Source organism: Trichosurus vulpecula, chromosome 2 (assembly GCF_011100635.1).
Source record: "Trichosurus vulpecula isolate mTriVul1 chromosome 2, mTriVul1.pri, whole genome shotgun sequence".
NCBI lineage: Eukaryota > Metazoa > Chordata > Mammalia > Diprotodontia > Phalangeridae > Trichosurus > Trichosurus vulpecula.
Window position 1 is genome coordinate 368,507,234 of NC_050574.1, and position 19,551 is coordinate 368,526,784.

General features: G+C 37.1%; 1 protein-coding gene across 1 annotated transcript in view; it reads left to right on the top strand.

Moving 5' to 3' along the window:
* Positions 1-19,551, top strand: part of MRPS6 (mitochondrial ribosomal protein S6) — an 88,529-nt gene that overhangs the window by 26,606 nt on the left and 42,372 nt on the right. The gene's annotated exons all lie outside the window — the stretch shown is intronic.

The following is a 19,551-nucleotide window of genomic DNA, read 5'->3' on the forward strand; positions in this document are numbered from 1 at the left end:
GTAGGGAGGTCACAAGCTGGCTTCCTTGGTTGAGGGTGGCATAAAAGCACATAGAGCAAATCCATAGTTACTCTCTCCTACTGAATCCTGTATAGCTCTATTGGTCTTCAGTCATCACATCTTTGCAAAAATTAAAAAAAAAAAAGGAGTGGAACACTTCTACTCCCTTTGGATTTTTATCAAAACCATATAACTTAAATGTTCCCAAGATTCTTACAACTTCTGGCTTTCAGTCATCTACTAACCATTAAAAGATTTTTGTCTCTAGACTAATCTTACTATGTTGGACTACTACTGATTGATCCAACCATCATTAATTTTAACAGTTATCTGGTAGCAAAATGTCTTCCCATCCCCATAGGGACTTTGTAGAGGATGTCTGTGGTTTATAATAATTCCTTGTATTAATAGCATGTCTTTATGGAGTGCCTTGTGAACATTATTGAATTCATTCTACATGTTTATACTCTTGGGATAAATGAGAAGGGGTCAGCCTTATTTATCCAAGATACCAAGTTGGCCAGGTCTCCCAACTTGTGTTTTGCCCATTAAGATATACTTTTCTAAAGATGGAATTCTCTGTTTTGAAAGGTATGATTAAAAAGTTAGGAGTTTTTTGATAACTTAAGAAATGTTGTGATGTAAGATTTGTCCCAATTTAATTTTCTTTGCTAGCTTTATTATATTGCAGTGTGAATCATCTGTATGCCGACTTGCATGCTATTTGGTGTCATTTTACCCCATTGATTTAGAAGCAATTTTTTAAAACAGATTTTTATTTTTTTTTTTTTTGTTAAGAATGAAATTTAGAACCATTGGTTCTCTCATCTCCCTCTAGTTGTCTGAATTGATTATTATACAAATAATAGCATCTGTGTGTGTATACATACATATATATATATATATATATCTTAAACCTGGGCTAATGTTTATGAATCAGGAAAGCTATCAAATTTGTGATCAACTCAAAAGTATCTGTTAGTTTAAATTGAAAACCCTGATTATCACCATGACTATTTTTCAGCCAGAAATAATAACCTTCAGTTTCATAGTTATTTATGATTTTCAGACAAAAATTTCTTAACATATTCTACAGAATTACTTGGAAAGAGGTGTGGACTATTTTTAATAAAATACTTTTAGCGATAAAGCCAAATAGCATCTCTTTATAGACACTAGAGTGCACATTATTGTTTGTTATTTTAGGTTACAGTTTATATTTGGTTTACAGTAACAGTGATCAAAACTACTAAGAACCAAAATGAGGGAAATGAATGAATTTGTTTTGCGAAGATGGAAACAATTCTATTAGCTGTCCCATGGTCCAAGTTATTTGGATGTTGTTAGGTGTTTGTCTCCGTAGGTGTCCTTACTCCCAAATGGGCAGGGCTCGTAACCCTGTACCCTGGAGTGACTACCTCAGCCCTTTCCCTTCCAGGCATCTCATCAGTCTCCTACTTCAGATAGGAGAAATTCGGGTTCTGAAGGTCTCTTGTTGGCAATGCCAACAGTTTTTTGCATCCTTTGGTCATTCCATTTTGTAGCCAAAACCCCTCTTCAAATTTGGCTATCATGATATATCTCTCTGTTGCAAAGAGTCTGTGGTTTTCCCAATGAAAGGGATTGTTGCAACACAGTCTGTCAAGGTGGCCCATGGTTGTAGTAGCTAGGGGTGTTCCCACGGTTTTCATAGAGCACTCTTAGAATGTAATTTTTTAGAACTGGAATGGATGTTTGCGATGATCTAGCTTACATTTCTACTTGTTTCATTATTCTTCAATTGAAGTAGTTGAGGCTGGGACAGATTTAATGATGTGTCCTTACAAGCTAGAGCCATTCCAGTGAGGTTTTCTTTTCTGTTATGCCATACTACTTATAACTATTTTACCGAGAATCAGCAGATATTTGCAGCTCATTTTTTCTACCAGTGTCTCTGTGGTCCAGCTGTGTGCATGGCTACTTACAGACAAGCATGATCCTTTCCATTTTGGGGTCTATTGGCAGCTTTTACAATATTTTCCTCTCCCCTACTAGCTAGACCAAGGCTAGTTCACCTCTAAAACCTTGCCTCTGTACCCAGTTATCAGGTACAGGATAGGAAAACTGAAGGTAGTTACCCTGAGGTATAAGGCTTAAGGTACTTTTATGTACCTTTTCATAGGGACTATGGACACACTGGAGCAAAAATATTTTCTAGTACCTCAGAGATTACTAAAGCTCATAAACTCTTGCAACCATTCATTTGGAAAAATGAACTAGGCAAATAACTGGGGATTCTGTGTTTTACTTGGATGATATAAACATGAGCAAAGCAGTAAATTTAAGTGATATAAATGGAAATGAAGACTTCCCAACACAGATTGGAAAAAAGTGAATGTGGTAGATGTAGACATGTAACCATATTAAGGAAGCCTGGGTTGACCTTCAATTTTTGTGACAGACAGACTGTTAACCTTTATAATTGAAGTGATGACAGCAGTTGATCTTTATTGGTCATAATTTAGTAATGACAATGTTTCAATTTTTGCTTCCAAGGATTTTAACATTTGTTTGGCAAGATGTCTGGTTAATACTGAGATTATACAGAATGAATTTTAGGCATAATAGTGTCTACAGAGATGTGACTCCTCTCTTTTCTTTTTCTGACTTCATTTTCCTTCCATCCCCTACTTTTCTTCTTTTCTTTTTCATATTTTAATTGGTCATTGTTTTAGCTTGAAGTAATTTCAAACTACTTGTCATCAAATGAGCATCCTGCTTTACTCTGCCATTGCAGGTTTTTTCCCAAAGAAGACTCACCAAGTTCAGTTATATAAAATCGTCAAGAATAATATATTAAACAGTTTAATTTAAACTCCTGCTGTTTTTCATTGGAAAATGAGAGTTATTCCCCAGCTTCATTCAGTATTCTTCTTAGCTAATAATGTGAACCCTTCCTTAATCACCAATATTACTTAATTCCCTGATGTTTTGTTCTGTTTAAAAAAAAAAACAAAATTTATGGAAGCTACAGTTAAGGGTTCATGTTAATTCCATATAATGGCAATAGCTTAATACAGTAAGACAATAATGCTGTGCTACCGAAATAGAATTTATAGGTACTTTTAAAAAATTACATCTTAGAGAAGAGCAGCTGATGGCTGATATGGGATGATAGATAAGATGTTTGATGAAGTGAATTTTCATTTCCCAGTTGGAGTGTTGTTGGTAGGCATGAGATTTAACCAAATACAGAAGGGAATAATCCTTGACTTCTTGGATCATAAGACCTGCAAAGGCCCTTTCCTTTTTTAAAAAGAGTTCTCTAAAGCAGAGATTCTTAACCTTTTTTTGTGTCATGGACCCTCTGAAGCTGCTAGGCTCCTAAAAAGGTTTAATTTAAAAACCGTAATGGAAGAAATGCTAACTTTCAGTTAGAAGTTAGTGAAAATAAAGATGTAATTTTTCCCTTGCATCCTGAAGTCTACCCACAGACCTCAGTTAAGAACTCATGCAGTAGTAATATACTACCCAGCTACCTTTGTGGCAAGCAGGAAAATTTGGCAATTTTAATCAAGGTATCATTGCCTTTGTGTGGGAGCTTAGCAGGAGGCTCAGACTTAAATACAGTACCCAAATGCTGCTACTGTCTCCTTTTCTTCTACGTTTCTTTTAATTCTTCTCCCCAAATAATGGGAATAAGGCTTAAACTACTGATGTACCTAATCAAGATGCTGTGAGGATAAATGAAATTTATGTTATTTTTAAGCACTTTGAGATTTTCAGATTATGTTCATGTCAAATAGAGTACTACCCCACATAGCCAATAGTTAGACTTTTAGCATTGCAACAGATGGGACACAGCCATGACTCTAAAAGGCTTTCAAATAGAAAAAAAAAACCTGAGTATTTGAAATATCCCTTGTAAAGACCTGGTAGCCCCTTGAGGACAGGGACTGTGCCTACTTATTTATCTCTGCCGTTTTAGCACTTAGCACAGTGCCTTGTTAACAATAGGTGCTTAGTAAATTCGTGTGTTTTTAAACGAATGAATGACAAAAATACCCATGCACTTTATTACATAGAAGAAGCCCTTACATCGAGCATATTGACTTAAACCATTATCCTTACATTACCAAGAATCTTGATTGTATGAATTTTGGGGGGCTGTAAAAATAAAAAGCAGGCACAATGATAGCAATAAGCCTTTTGAAAACGTGTAACCTAATACATAGTAAGGGAGAATATGCAAGGTAAATGCTGCATAATCATTAGGGACTACTTAGTACAGGACATCTACACAGCTGTAGGGCATCCCCCCCCCCCCCCCGCAGGCATATGGCATCACAGTAGAATGATTGATGGTCATATAGATCACACACAGTTATTAAGATTATTGTATTGTAACTGTTAAAATGATAGGGATATTTCTAATACATGGTAGGATTACTTCCATAAAATGTTTAAAAATAAAACTTGGCACTTAATAGCAGTTCTGATACTCACTTTTGGCATACCCCACTTAACTACTAGTTCTGGGTCAATGAGGCATTACTATATTCTGTATTTTCTTTTACTTTTAGGCAGGCAATCTGGATAATTTTTAATCATCATCTAGAGATATAATTAATTAGCATGTTTCAGAAATAAGTTGTTCTATTATAAATACTGGTCTAGGTTGAGGATTTAGTAGTAATGCCTCAGGAAAATAGCTCCATGTATTTTAGTGGTAAGAAGATTACATTTTTTCCAGTAATGTGGAAATCAAAATTTGTTTGACTTCCTCATCATACAGGGAAACACAGCATCTCCTGGGTTACTTGTGGTGAGGCTTTTAAAATTAAGATTATCTGTACTTAACATAGTGCCTTCAAGTGGTCAGTCCTGACTTTTCTGGGTCTTTTAACTATAGTAGTATAAATACTAATTCTTACAGTTTTTCTTTTATAGTTTAATATAACTAAGAAGAATAAATCAATATATACATAAGCTCACTGTATAGCCATTATTAGACTAAAAGAATCCATAATGTGATATGTTTTTTAGCTTAAAATTATATTTATTTTAGTGTTCATGTGTGTATGGGGGGAGGAGTTTTTTATTTTTTTATTTTTTTGCAACCTTACAAAAATTTATGTATTCATTTATCTAGAGCATGATCTGTACAGCTTTTTTATTTTTTGTTACTGTAAGGCTTTTTTAGTTTTTGCTTTTATGTTCGCCTAGTATAACTTTATGATGCGATGTTTGCTGAAATCTTTGTGTGAAAAGAACATTTTTTATTCTCTATGGCGGGGAGCTACAAGTGCATTGAAAGCCCAGGATTTATCCTTTTTATGTGTATATAAAATATGTGTATACACACACACACACACACACACACACACACACACACACACATATACACAAAGCACAACATAAATGATTTATTTCCAGCATTGCCCCAATTTCAACTTTAAACCCCACCAAAAACATTTCCATTTTGTTATACCTAAAGATGGAGAACCTGATATTGGAAATTCCAAATAATAGGTTATCTACTCATTTCATCAGGGATCCTAAATCATTATAAATCCTCTATGTTATTCTGTGTCTATTCGTATGTGATAGAGGGAACAGGGGAAGCCCAACTGTTAAGAATATACAATTAGCAAAACCTACTGCGGATATATTCGCTGTTAGTGTAGGAAGTGGGGTCTGGTGATTTGTAGCTTCCCTGGACTTTTTTTCCCACAGCCCCTTAGGGCAGGGAACTAAAATTGGAACTCCTTATTTCTGGACTGGTGGTATATTAACACTCTTTTTTAGGCTGCCAAGTCTGTCTTAATTGTAAAGTTACTTTGGAAAACATTGCCCTTTACAAGCAATTCCACAAATAGTTCTTAGATTTAAAGATATATATATATATATGATTCACATTTTAATAGTCTGAATACTTTATATAGTTAATTCCTACATGCACTTCTGTTTGAGAGACCTGGGTTACCTTTTTTTTTTTTCCTTAATGGGGGACCTAAACTAACCTGAATCAGATCAAGATAGTGAACAGCAGGTTTGAAACTTAAATGGTTGTCTCTTTGCCTTTCATCTTCTCAGAGTAGTTGAATTGTACCATCTTAAATTTATACAGGTGCATTCTTCTCAGCCTATTATCTTGACCTATGATGCAGTGAATAATAGCTAAAAGAATTTGCATTCTATTTGATTATTACCCCTTCAAACCAGTATCCATTCAGAATTGTGTGGGGGGAATGAATTTATGTGAGACATATATATGTATGTACACATACATATAATTTCCATGAGGGAGGAGCTGTGGAAAATTCTTGATAATACTTCCCAAGACAACTGATATTAGGGACCCATATAAATGCCGCATTTTTGAACTGTTCCCTTTAAGACTTAGGGAAGGTATGCACCACAGAGTAGAAAAACTAGGTGTGATCTTAAAAGGTGGGAATTATTTCAGTAAAGGAGAGAGAATCCTTAAGGACAGAGATCAAGGATACAGAGGAAGATAGTACCTTGTGAATGTTCTCAGAAGTTTAAGTAAGGAAAGGGCTTGACTTTGGCAGTGTATGATGAAGCAAAAAAAATAATTATAGTTAATACAGTATGCCTGCTGTACCCTTTATTATTGTTTTGAAATGAAAATGGTTATATGTCATAATTTAAAGAAATGTTTTGAAAGTTCTTTTAAAATGTGAGTACTCTTTACAGTTTTAATGATGGACATATGCTACATTTTTGGTGGTGTGTGTTTCTTAGACCATTTCAGTTTCTTAGTCAACAAAAGTTAGAAAAAGGGCAGAGGAAACCATTCTTACTTTTGGAATCCCCACTGTTTAGATCAGTGCTGACTATCATATATGGCAATTCTATATAAATGTGCTATGCGTCTCAATAATTTTATTTTTTAATAAGGTGGATATCAAAAATAGTTGCTGTGCAAAATGTTAGTAGTCTTCTTCAAGAAGAAATAAATTCTTTTTCTAATATCCTGTGAAATCTCTTCATTCATTCCTTTACTTTTAAGCCAAATGTCAGCAGAGTACTGCTGCTTTTATCTAGTAACTTTGATATGTAAGTATTAATGCATTTTTAAAAGATGTCTGTAATAAATGACACATTCTTCATCTTGGCCCATTCCGCTATCTTGTGCAGCTTTTCTATGAGAGACCATTTAATACACTGGGGCCATGTACTTATGTATATGTATTGTTTTAATTTGTTGGCCATGTGCACCGAAGACCAAAAATCATTGTAAATGAACTTGTGGAAAAATTAATTTTATGTTTTTTATTGTTGGTCAGTTTTCCTTTCATTGATTCTTCCTTCCCCCCAATTCTTGAAAAGTAAAGTGGGCTTATTTGGTTTCAGCTCATTGTACAATTTAGTTTAATGCCCGGTAGAATTTTGTAAATCAGGTTAATTCCAATATTGAAAGGGGTTTAGTGGAAGAATAGATTTAAAATTAACTGGTCATGACTAATCTAATTTCACTATTCTAACCTAATGTATATTAAATATGATTTTAAAAGTTATAGACATATTGTGTAATACCAGTTTGATGTGTTTTCAAAAGTGTTATAAAAACTAAAATTAATCTGCTCAAGAAATGGCAGTTTCCATTACTGACTTGGTGTAAAATATGATGTTTTTTGTGTACTTTGTGTGTGTGATTTTGCCAGCTACATTAGCCTTCAAAAGTATTTGGATACCTGAAGCTACATTTCTTGCAGAGAACATTCCTTTCTGTGGTATTTTGTCCTGTACCTGATGTATAGTAATTATTTTACAGACATGTTAGCACTTCTGTACCAACTTTGAATAAAAATGGAAAATTTAGACACTTTGTTGTGATTGCGTTTTTTCACTTTCAGTAATTTCTTTTGACCTATGTTCCTTTGACTATCTCTGTTTACTTGCTTTTAAAATTTGCCTAGTTTTGTAAAATATTTTTTTATTCTTATCTTGACAAATATCAACAACTGAACATTTCCACATAAAAGGAACTGAAAACAAAAATTGCATTGCACATGGAACTTGAGAACTCCATTATGCATTACTTAAAAAAAACCAACTCTGTAATTTAGCATGTTCAATCCAAAGCTGCCTTGCTTTTTCATTTCCTTCTGAATCTCCTACTGCATACCTTTAAAAAATGCTTTATTGATCCCCTTTTTTCGCTGCTTATTATGACCTCTCTCTTAACTATTTTCTCTACCCCTCAGAAATGGATAATGGTAGACATTTTCAGATGTTTCTGCTGCTATCATAATGTTAATTTGAAACTTCAGGCATTTACATAGCTACCAGTGGGAGTGGTCAAGGTCTAAGTATTAACATACTTTGTTGGGAAATCTACTGCAGGGCTTTCCAACCTTAGGTTTTAATTGAAAAAATAGACAATATATTTTGATTTGCCATTTTAATGAGAGCTCTGTGGTAGCTCAGCTTCATTTATTAAAGCATTTATGTAAATTTCTCTGATCATAGGCTGGCCGCAATCTGCACTACTATATGTACCTAAGTATGTGCCTTGATTTCACTACTCTGGAACTGAATCCACATGATGATAGAAGAGGGTTAAATGTGTATAATAGAAATAATATTTCTCATTAGTCTTAATTGGAAAAAAAAAAGCCCCACTGGTCTTGTGATCAGGAGAATGGAATTCTCTCCAGTCTTGTATATCTGTGCCTTTAGTGACTGGGTACATCACTTAGGACAGTGGACATCCGTTTTCTACCTTCACAGCATATTTCATACAGTTCCCTCCTCTCCATTCACAGCTGTCACCCTGGTGCAGGCCTTCATCACCTCATGCCTGTACTATTTCAATAATAGCCTTTTGGTTGGTCTTCCTGTTTCAGATCTCTTCCCTACTCCATCTTTCACTGAGCTGTCAGAATGATTTTCCTAAAGTGCTAGTCTGACCACATCCTCCTCTACTCCCCCTCCCCCTACCCTACTCCTTTTTCAATCAATAGGAGCTTTCTGTTAACTCTATAAATATAATCTCTTGTATCACTTAAAGCCCTTCAAAATTTGGCCTTTTTTTTTCCTTTCCAGTCTTCTTACATTTTACTCCGCTCTGCATTGTACTGTCCAGTGATCCTGACCTTGGCCATTACTATACTGTGTCTTCCCACCTGTGTGACATCCTTCTGCCTAGAATGCTACTCTTTCTCACCTTTATCTTCTGGCTTGGTTCAAAGCCCACTTCTTGCCAGAGCGCTTTTCCTGGATCCTCCTGCTGCTACTGCTTTCCTTGTGAGATTGGCAACCACTTAGATTGCATATATTTTATATGTACAGTTTTTTGCATGTTGTCTCCCCCATTAGAATGTGTTTGTAGAGGGCAGGAGCTGTTTCTGTCTGTCTTTGTGTCCCTACTGCATAGTACCTGTCAATCAATGAAATAAAGGCTTATCAAATGACTTTGCAACATGACTTAGGATGCTGAAATAATGATTTCTTGGCTGGGGAAGGTGTATATATCTGAAGTGGACTAGAATCAATATATTATTAGCTGTAATTGTCAGCTCTGTCCTGGAGGGGGGGGAGGGGGAGGGGAAAAAAGGATCTGCGGATGCTGACCTCATGAAGCCTTAGTTATAATCCAAGGAGACTAGCGCTGGAAGTGCTCAGTAATTCACCGAAAACAATGATAAAAGGGACAGAAAACATACTCAGGCTTTGATGTCTGTACACCAACATGGGTAATAATTACCAGAGATCTTATTATCTAGAGGCATTGTGATTTCATTGGTATCCATGAGAGTTAGTGGGATGTAACTTGGGACAGGCATAATGATAAAAAGGAACACTCTGTCCAGAAAGTAAAGATGAGATGGGAGGGCAGGAGTGCAAGGTAGCATAAAAACCCACCTGTGTAGAAATCCACAAGAATAAGGTGGTTAAGGGCAGACAACTATGGAGAGAGAACATTTGGGTGTAGATCAAAGGAGAGGCAATGATCCGGGATGGATGAGTACAGGAAAGGGGTATAGGTGTGATGGCAGGCTTGAACACTTCAGATTTCTGCTAGATGTCTTCTCCTAAAAGCAGAGAAGTTAAAAAAAAATTGAATTTTCTCACTGAGAATTTCATCTTTCAGAAGAAAGGAAGTGATCTGATTCCAGGCAGTAAATAAGGAAGGCATCTGCTTGGTGAAGAAGAAATAGCAAGCATCGGAAAGCATGACCATAGCAGCTTGGAATTGGATATGTAAGGAGAAAACCAGATATAAAGTAACTTATTTAGGATTGCGATGTCCTTGAGAATTAAGGTCTGGATATTGGATGAATTCAGATGATGGGGTGGGTGGGGGGAAAGAGATTGTAATCTTTAGACAGAGACCCACATGAGTGTTTGGGGAAACTGACCACTCCTACTATGCTACTGACACTTACCTCCAAGTTACCTCAAAGAATTTTGACTGGAAAGGGACCTCGTTGACCATTAGATGTAGCCCTTACCTGAAAAGTAATACCTTTTTTTTTTTAATCACATATATGATAAGTGGTTAGCCAAAGTTTGCTTGGCATAGTACTCGGTACCTAGTTAGTGCTTAGGAAATATGTTACCTAATCACAACTCCTGTACTCCAACCTTGGTGAGGGGCATCTCATTTCTGCCCCAGGAAACCTGATCAACTTTTGACCAGTTCTTATTAGGAACTTCTTATTAGGACTTTTTATAAAAGTCTTCTTTGTGGGGGAGGAGGAATTCTCTACTGCTATTATTTCCACGCACTTTTCCTCATCTCATATTATCTTGTACTTAATTGTGTACATTGAACATCTCACAACGTAAACTGCTTGACTCTGGTTTTTTCTTTCTATCTCTGGAGCCCCAAACAATGCCAGGCTTCTAATCAGTGCTTACCAAAAATGTTTTTTGGATTAAATCAATCAGCAAGTATTTATTAAATATGCTGTGCCAAGCAGTGGGGATATGAAAAAAAAAAAGGTGAAAGCAATCTCTCCCCTCATGGTCCTAATGTTCCAATGGGGAAGACAGTGTGTAAAAAAAAAGTATATTTAAGCTAGATAAAGTGAAAATAGAAGATAATCTCAAAGGGAAAGAACTTGAGGTGAGAATGTGGGTAGCCTCCTCCAGAAGTTAACACTTAAGCTGAGACTGAAAGGAATCCAGGAGGTAGAGGAGAGGAGAAAGGGCATTCTAGGTTTGGGGGACAGTCAGCAAAAAGATATGGATTGTTATGCGTGGGGAACAGCCAGAAGGCTAGTGTAGCTAGATGGTAAGAGTTCTCTGGGGAGTAAAATAGGAGAAAACTGAAAAGGGAGGAAGTGTTCTGTGAAGGGCTTTAAATCTGAACAGAGGATTTTATATTTAATCCTGAAAGTAATAGGAAGCCATCAGACCTCTGCTTTAAGATCACTTTGACAACTTGAAGAGAGTGGACAGAGACTTGAGGCCAGGAGAGATGAGCTCAGTTTTGGACGTGTTGAGTTTATGACATGTATAAGACATTGAATTTAAGATATTCAATAGTCAGTTGGAAATGGGACACGGGGTCAGAGGAAAGGTTAGGGCTAGATAGTAGATTTGAGAATCATTTACATAGAGATGATAATTGAATCCATGGGAGCTGATTTCACTAGGTCAAATAGTATAGAGAGAGAAGAGAAGAGGTCCCAGGACAGATCCCACAGAGATGCCCACAGACCTGGAGGAAGATCCAGTAAAAGTGACTCAGAAGGACTGGTCAGAAAGGCAGGAGAATAGAGCAATGTCATGAAAACCTGGAGAGAAGAGGGTGATTGACGTTGTCAGAGGCTGCAGAAAGGTCATGAAGAATGGGGATGGTGAAAAGACCATTAGATCTGGACATTAAGAAATTATTAGTAATTTTGACAGCAGCAGTTTTGGTTGAATGATGAGGTCAGAAGCCAGACTGTAGAGAGTTAAAAGAAGAATAAGAGGAAAGGAAGTAGATGGCCTTCTCAAGGAGTTTAACCACAAAATGGAGGAGGAGAGATATGGGACAACAGGAATGGATGGGTCACTTGATGGTTTTTGAGGGTGGGAGAGGTATGAGCGTGTTTGTAGGCAGTAGGGAAGCAGCCAGTAGATGGGGAGAGATTGCAGATAAGTGAGCAAGTAGGGGTGATAGACAGGGGCAGTCTTGCTGGAGGAGACAGGATGTACTGGGATCAGTTGCATGTAGAGTGGCTTGCCATGGTGAGGGGAAGCCCCATCTCATTTGTGAGACAGGTGAAGGAGGAAATAGCAGAAGTTGTCTCAGTGATATGAGATGAGGAGTTGGAGAGAAAAGGGAACTTTTGGTGAATGGTTTCAGTTTTGTTTTTCTTTTGTTAAAACATGAGTCTAAGTTCAGCTAAGAGGATGAGGGAGGGGAAACTTTGGAAAGTTTGGGGAGGGATGAAAAGGTTTAGAAGAGCCACTGGTGGTCAATGGTATAGCGAGTTAATTAGGTAAGAAAAAGAATTACCCTTATAACAGTGAAGAGTTCAAAGTTCATCATTTCTCTCTCTGGACGTGGATAGTATTTTTTCATCCTGAGTTCTTTGGCATTGTCTTGGATCGTTATGTTGCTCAGAGTAGCCAAGCCTTTCACAGTTGATCATCATTACAATATTCCTGTTACCGTGTACAATGATCTCCCAGTTCTTCTCACTTCACTTTGTGTCATTTCCTAGAGATATTGCCTTTTTTTCCCTTGAAACCACTTCCTCTTGTCATTTCTTATAGCACAGCATTATTCCATCACAATCATATGCTACAACTTGTGCAGCCTTTCTCCAACTGATGAGTATCCCCTCAAAATTTTTATTCTTTGCCACCACAGAAAGAGCTACTATTTTTTTTTTCAAGTTGGTCCTTTTCCCTTTTCCTTTGATTTCTTGGAGTTAGAGACCTAGTAGTGGTATTGCTGGCTCAAAGAGTATGCACAATTTTATTTATAGTCCTTTGGGCATAGTTACAAATTGTTTTCCATAATGGTTGGACCAGTACACGACTCCACCAATAGTTTATTAGTATACTTATTTTCCTTTATCTCCTCCAGCATTTGTTATTTTTGATAGGTGTGAGGTGGTACCTCAGAGTTGTTTTAATTTGCATTTTTTTAGTCAATAGTGTTTTAGAGCATTTTTTTCATACAACTATAGATAGGTTTGATTTCTTCTGGGGGAAAAAAAAACCTATTTCTATCCTTTGACCATTTATTCATTGGGGAATGGCTCTTTATCTTTATAAATTTGACTCATTTCTCTGTCTAGTTGAGAAAGGAAGCCTTTATCAGTGAGACTTGATGTAAAAATTTTTAATATTACTTCGTTGTCTATGGTACCTTTTAGCAAAATGCAGTTTCCCTGTCTCTTTTGATTAGGTCTGTTTTTTCTTTTGCTTTGCCTGAGGTTGTAATTGCCACCTCTGCCATTTTTACTTCAGCTAATTGAAGCATAACAGATTCTGCTCTGGCCCTTTATTTTAACCAACTAACTCTCTCTCTCTCTCTCTCTCTCTCTCTCTCTCTCTCCCCCTCCCTCTCCCTTCTCTCTTTCTCTCTCTCTCTCTCTCTCTTTCTGTTTCAAGTGTGTCTCTTGTAGACAGCATATTATTGGATTCTGATTTCTAATCCATTCTGCTGTCTGCTTCCATTTTATGGGTGAGCTTATCCCATTCACAGTTACTATTGTAACTGTGTATTTCCCTCTATCCTAGTTTCTTCTGTTTATCCTTCTCTTTTTATCCTGTCCCTCCTCAAAAGTCTGTTTAGCTTCTGACCACTGCCTCCCTTAATCCACCTTCCCTATCAATCCTTCCCTCCTCCTATATCTCTTAACCCCTTCCCCTCCTATTTTCTCATTGGGTAAGATAGAGTTCAATACCCAACTAGGTGTTTTTTATATATATATATATGTGTGTGTGTGTGTGTGTGTGTGTGTATACATATATATATGCATATATATGCATATATATGTGTGTATATGTATGTGTGTATACATGCATGTATATATATGTATATATATATATATGTGTGTATATATATTCATTCCTCTTTGAGCCAATTCTTATGAGAGTGAGGTTCAAGTGTTGCCTGCCAGCCCCTCATTTTCTCCTCCAGTATAAAAGCTCTTCCTTGCATCCCTCTTTCATATAAGAAAAATTTCCCCATTCTACTTTCCCTTCCCTCTTCTCCCAGTGCATCCCTCTTTCTCACTCCACCCTTTTTGAGATCAACCCAACGTAATTGACTCATACTCATGCCCTCTGTCTATGTAGACTCCTAATTGCCCTAATAATGATAAAGTTCTTAGGAGTTACATGTATCATCTTCTCATATAGGATTGTAAATACTTTATCTTTATTGAGTCCCTTATGATTACTCATTTGTGTTTACCTTTTTATGCTTCTCTTGAGTCTTGTGTTAGAATGACAAATTTTCTATTCATCTCTGGTCATTTCATCTGGAATGCTGTAAGTCCTCTATTTCATTAAATGCCCATTTTTCCTCCTGAAGGATTATGCTCAGTTTTTCTGGATAGGTGATTTTTGGTTATAATCCTAGCTCCTTTGCCTTCTGGAATATCAGATTCCAAAACCTCCACTCCTTATGGTGGAAGCTGCTAAATCTTGTGTGATCCTAACAATATCTCCATCATAATTGAACAGTTTCATTCTGGCTGCTTGCAGTATTTTCTCCTTGCCTGGAGCTCTAGAATTTTACTAAAATATTCTTGAGAGTTTTCATTTGGGGATTTCTGTTAGGAGATGATCAGTGGATTCTTTTCTATTTTACTTTCTGGTATAAGATATTTGGGCTCTTTTCCTTGATAATTCTTGAAATATGAAGTCCAGGCACTTTCTCTGATCATGGCTTTCAAGTAGTCCAAAGATTCTTAAATTATCTTTCCTTGATCTATTTTCCAGGTCAGTTGTTTTTCTGATGAGATATTTCACATTTTCTTCTAGTTTTTCTTTTTCTTTTTTTTTTTTTACTTTGTTTTATTGTTTCTTGATGTCTTGTGGAGTCATTGGCTTCCATTTGCCCAATTCTAATTTTTAAGGAATTATTTTTGTCAGTAAACTTTTGTACCTCTTTCTCAATTTGACCAGTTCTGCGTTTTAAGGAGTTCTTTTCTTCAGCGAATTTTTTACCTTTTTTTAAAACCATTAGGCCAATTCAGTTTTTTAAGGTGTTTTCCTTCAGTATTTTTTGTGCTTCTTTTACCATGCTATTAATTGTCTTTTCGTAATTTTTGCACCACTCTTCTTTTCCCAGTTTTTCCTCTATCGCTCTTATCTTTTTCTTTAACTTTTCCAGAACTTCTTGTTGAGGTTGGGTCCAATTAGCATTTTTTTTTGAAGCTTTGCATGTAGCTGTTTTCACATTGTTTTCTCCTAAGTTTCTGTCTTGTTCTTTCTACCACCACAGTAGCTCTCCTTGTTTGCTCATTTTTCCCAACCTATTTCTTGATTTTGAACTTTATATTAAAGTTGGGCTGTCCTTACCTTGGGGTAAGGTGGCACTGTTCTAAGCTTAAAGCCTTTTCATGCTACTATTTTCAGAGCTAATCTTGGGAGTCTGCAAGTTTTTGGTGTGTCCAAGGTGGTGTGATCCAGGGAGAGGTGTTGACATTGCTTTTCTGGTCTGCACTTTGGTCTTTACCTAGGGTAGGACCATGCTCTATTGCAGCTGCAAGTACTGGTGTTTCTTTTGGCCCTGGTACTGTAACCAGGTCCCCTGATCCCCTACAGCCATAAGAGCTAGTGCTTCTCTCCACCATGGAACTTAGACGCAGAACTTAGTGATAGAGGAAAAACTGGGAAAAGAAGAGTGATGCAAAAATTACGAAAAGACAATTAATAGCATGGTAAAAGAAGCACAAAAAATACTGAAGGAAAACACCTTAAAAAACTGAATTGGCCTAATGGTTTTAAAAAAAGGTAAAAAAACTTTGTATGGATAATAGGTTGCCAGTCAGTGCCACCTGCACCCAGAACCAGTAAAGGGGCTTCTGTAATCTCTTTCTTACTAGCTGTTTAACCCCCTTACTATCTCTGGGCTCCGAAGCTGCTCAGAATTGTTGCTTTTTGCAGATAATATGATGATGTAGTTAGACTCCTAAAGAGTCAAATAAAAATGAATTAAAACTAATTTCAGCAAAATTAGAGGTTATAAAATAAGTTCTTTGAAATCAGTATTTTTTTGTATAATATAAATAAAAGAAGGGTTAGATTCCATTTAAAGTAACTATAGAATATATATAATACTTTGGAGTCTACCACCATACATACAAAAACTGTATGAATATTATCACAAGATATTCTTTATATGATAAAAGTAAATCTAAATAGAGTGATGTTAATCACTAATGCAAGGCAGTAAAATAAAAATTAAAATACTAATTAAATTAACTTATTTTGGTGCTATAACAATCAAATGGCCTAACAATTATTTTATAAAACTAGAAAAATAATAAAGTTTATCCAGAAGAACAAAAGGTATCTCAAAGGAAATAATGAGAAAACAGTTGGGAAGGAACAGGGGCCTGGTAGTACCAGGTCTCAGACTATACTATGACGTGATAATTCTCAAAACAGTTTGATATTAGTTAAAAAAAAAAAAAATTCACTGGGGGGGGCGGAGCCAAGATGGCCACATGAAGGCAGCATCTTACCGGAGCTCTCTCACAAGGTCTGTCAGATTCCTATAAAAAAGTGAATTTGAGCAGATTTGAGAGAGTCATAAACCCCGAGCAGTCTGCATGGGGCAGATTTCCGAGCCGGGAGAGTCTGAAAGGCCGAAGGCACGAATCTGTAGGCTCGGAGAGTGCTCACTGTGGGGCGTGCGGAGCTGCTCCAGACCAAAGCTGAAGTGGCTGGCTGGGAAATCCACGTGGGAGACAGGCTGGGAGAAAGCTGGGCGCCCGAAACCGGTGGAGATCCCCAGGCCACCCAACACAGGATGGCAGTCTGTGGAAGCGAGGAGTGGCAGCACAACCCCACCTGCTGTGAAAACACCTACTGCTGAGGCTTGCAGCCCGAAGGAATGAAACGCTTCCGGGAGACATAATGTCCAGGTAAATGGCTCTAATCCCTCCCCCCCTCCCCTAGAGAATTCCTTGGGGAAAAAAAAAAGCTGGAACAGAGGAGAAAGAAGAGGGGCTTCAGTGGTCAAATAGTAGAAGTTCATTAGTCCCAGAGGGGCAGAGTTGGCAGGGGTCAACACCAGGAGCCCAGACATAATCTTGCTCCCCCAGGGGAAGTGCCAGTGATCAGCTCAAACAACAAACAGCTGAGACCATTGCTGAAAAGCAACAGTGCTGGAGAACACCCATAAGGAGTGAGAAGTCAGGGAGCCAGACCCCTCCCCACACCTCAGGAAACTGAAGGGTATAATTCTAGACTCACAACCCCCAGAATAAGAAAGCTGGGACAGAGAGCCTGAGCCCCAAAGGCAGAAATTTGTTGTAAAGCCAGGAAAAGGCAAACCAACAAACATGAAGAAGAACACAAAAAAACCGAGGACAATAGATTCTTTTTATGGAGACAGGCAGGATCAAAATACCAATATGGAAGAGGACAGCAATGATACTGTAGATACATCAGATACCTCAAAAGATAATGTGAACTGGTCTCCAGCCCAAAAAGCATTGCTGGAAGAGCTAAAGGAGGATTTTAAAAACCAAAATAGGGAGGTAAAAGAAAACATGGAAAAAATGGAAAAGTCCCTAAAGAATAAGATTGGCAAAATGGCCATGGAGATTAAGAATCTAAATAGAGAAAATGACACCCTGAGAGGTAAAATCAACCAATTGGAAAAGGAGACTCAAAAGCAAAATGAAAACACTAACTCATTAAAAATTAGAGTTGAGCAAGTGGAAGCTAATGAATCTACGAGGCACCAAGAAGTAGTAAAGCAAAACGTTAAGAATGAAAAAATAGAAAAAAATGTGAAATATCTGATTGGGAAAACAACTGACCTGGAAAATAGACCCAGGAGAGACAATTTAAGAGTTATTAGTCTACCGGAAATCCACGATGAAAAAAGGAGCCTTGACAGTATCTTCCAAGAAATTATCAAAGACAACTGCCCAGAGGTCCTAGAATCAGAGGGCAAAATAGTCATTGAAAGAATCCAACGATCACCCCCTGAAAGAGATCCCAAACTGAAAACACCAAGAAATATTATAGCCAAATTTCAGAACTATAAACTCAAGGAGAAAATACTGCAAGCAGCCAAAAAGAAGAAATTCACATATTGTAGAACTACAGTCAGGATCATGCAGGATCTCTCAGCTTCCACATTAAAAGACAAGAGAAATTGGAATATGATATTCCAAAGGGCAAAGGAGCTGGGACTACAACCAAGGATCAACTACCCAGCAAAACTAAGCATAATTTTTCAGGCAAGGAGATGGACATTCAATGAAATAAGGGAATTCCAGACCTTCCTGATGAAAAGGCCAGAACTCAATGGAAAATTTGATCTCCAAATACAAAACTCAAGAGAGACATAAAAAGGTAACCGGGGGAAAAACCCCACAAACCTTATCAACCAATAAGGGCAGGTTGTTTGCATCTTTAGGTGGGATTATATCATATTATGTATGTTTTATATATATACGTATATATGTCAGCCTCGAGAATGGTACAGCTATTATGACAATTGAAAGGGATATACATAGATGGTCAATGCCTGTATAAATTAACTGATGTAAAGATAAAATATATAAGTAAGAGATAAAAAGGGAGGACTATGAGAGAAGAGGTAAGGAGGTAGTAGAAAAGGGTAAATTACATCAAATGAAGTGGCACAAAAATATATTATAGTAGAGGGAAAGAAGGGAGGGAGAAGAGCAGTATTTGAGCTTTACTGTCATCTGATCTGGTTCAAGAAGGGAATAACATACCCCGATAAGTTTAGAAATCTAACTTGTCCTACAGGAAGTAGGAGGGGGAGGGGGACGTTCAGAGGAAGGGGAGAAGTAGCAAGTGGGGAACGGTAAGATAAGGGAGGGGAATAAAGAGGGAGGGTAAACTGAGGAAGGCAGCGGTCAAAAGCAAAACTTTGTTGAGGAGGAGAAGGGGAAAGGGAGAAATAAAAGCATAAACAGGGGGAAATAGGATGGAGAAAAAGACACAGATAGAAGTCATAACTCTGAACATGAAGGGGATGAACACTCTCATAAAACAGAAGCGGATAGCAGAATGGATTAAAAACCATAATCCTACAATATGCTGTTTACAAGAAACACATTTGAAACAGGGGGATACACACAGGGTAAAGGTAAAAGGCTGGAGTAAAATATATTGTGCCTCAGCTAAAGTAATAAAAGCAGGTGTAGCAATCCTAATCTCAGACAAAGCAAAAGTAAAGATAGATTTAATTAAAAGAGATAAGGAAGGACATTATATCCTGCTAAAAGGCACCCATAAACAATGAAGCAATATCATTGCTTAACATATATGCACCAAGTGGTAAGGCATACAAATTCTTAGAGGATAGGTTAAGGGAGTTACAGGAAGAAATAGACAGCAAAACTATAATATTGGGAGACCTCAACCTCC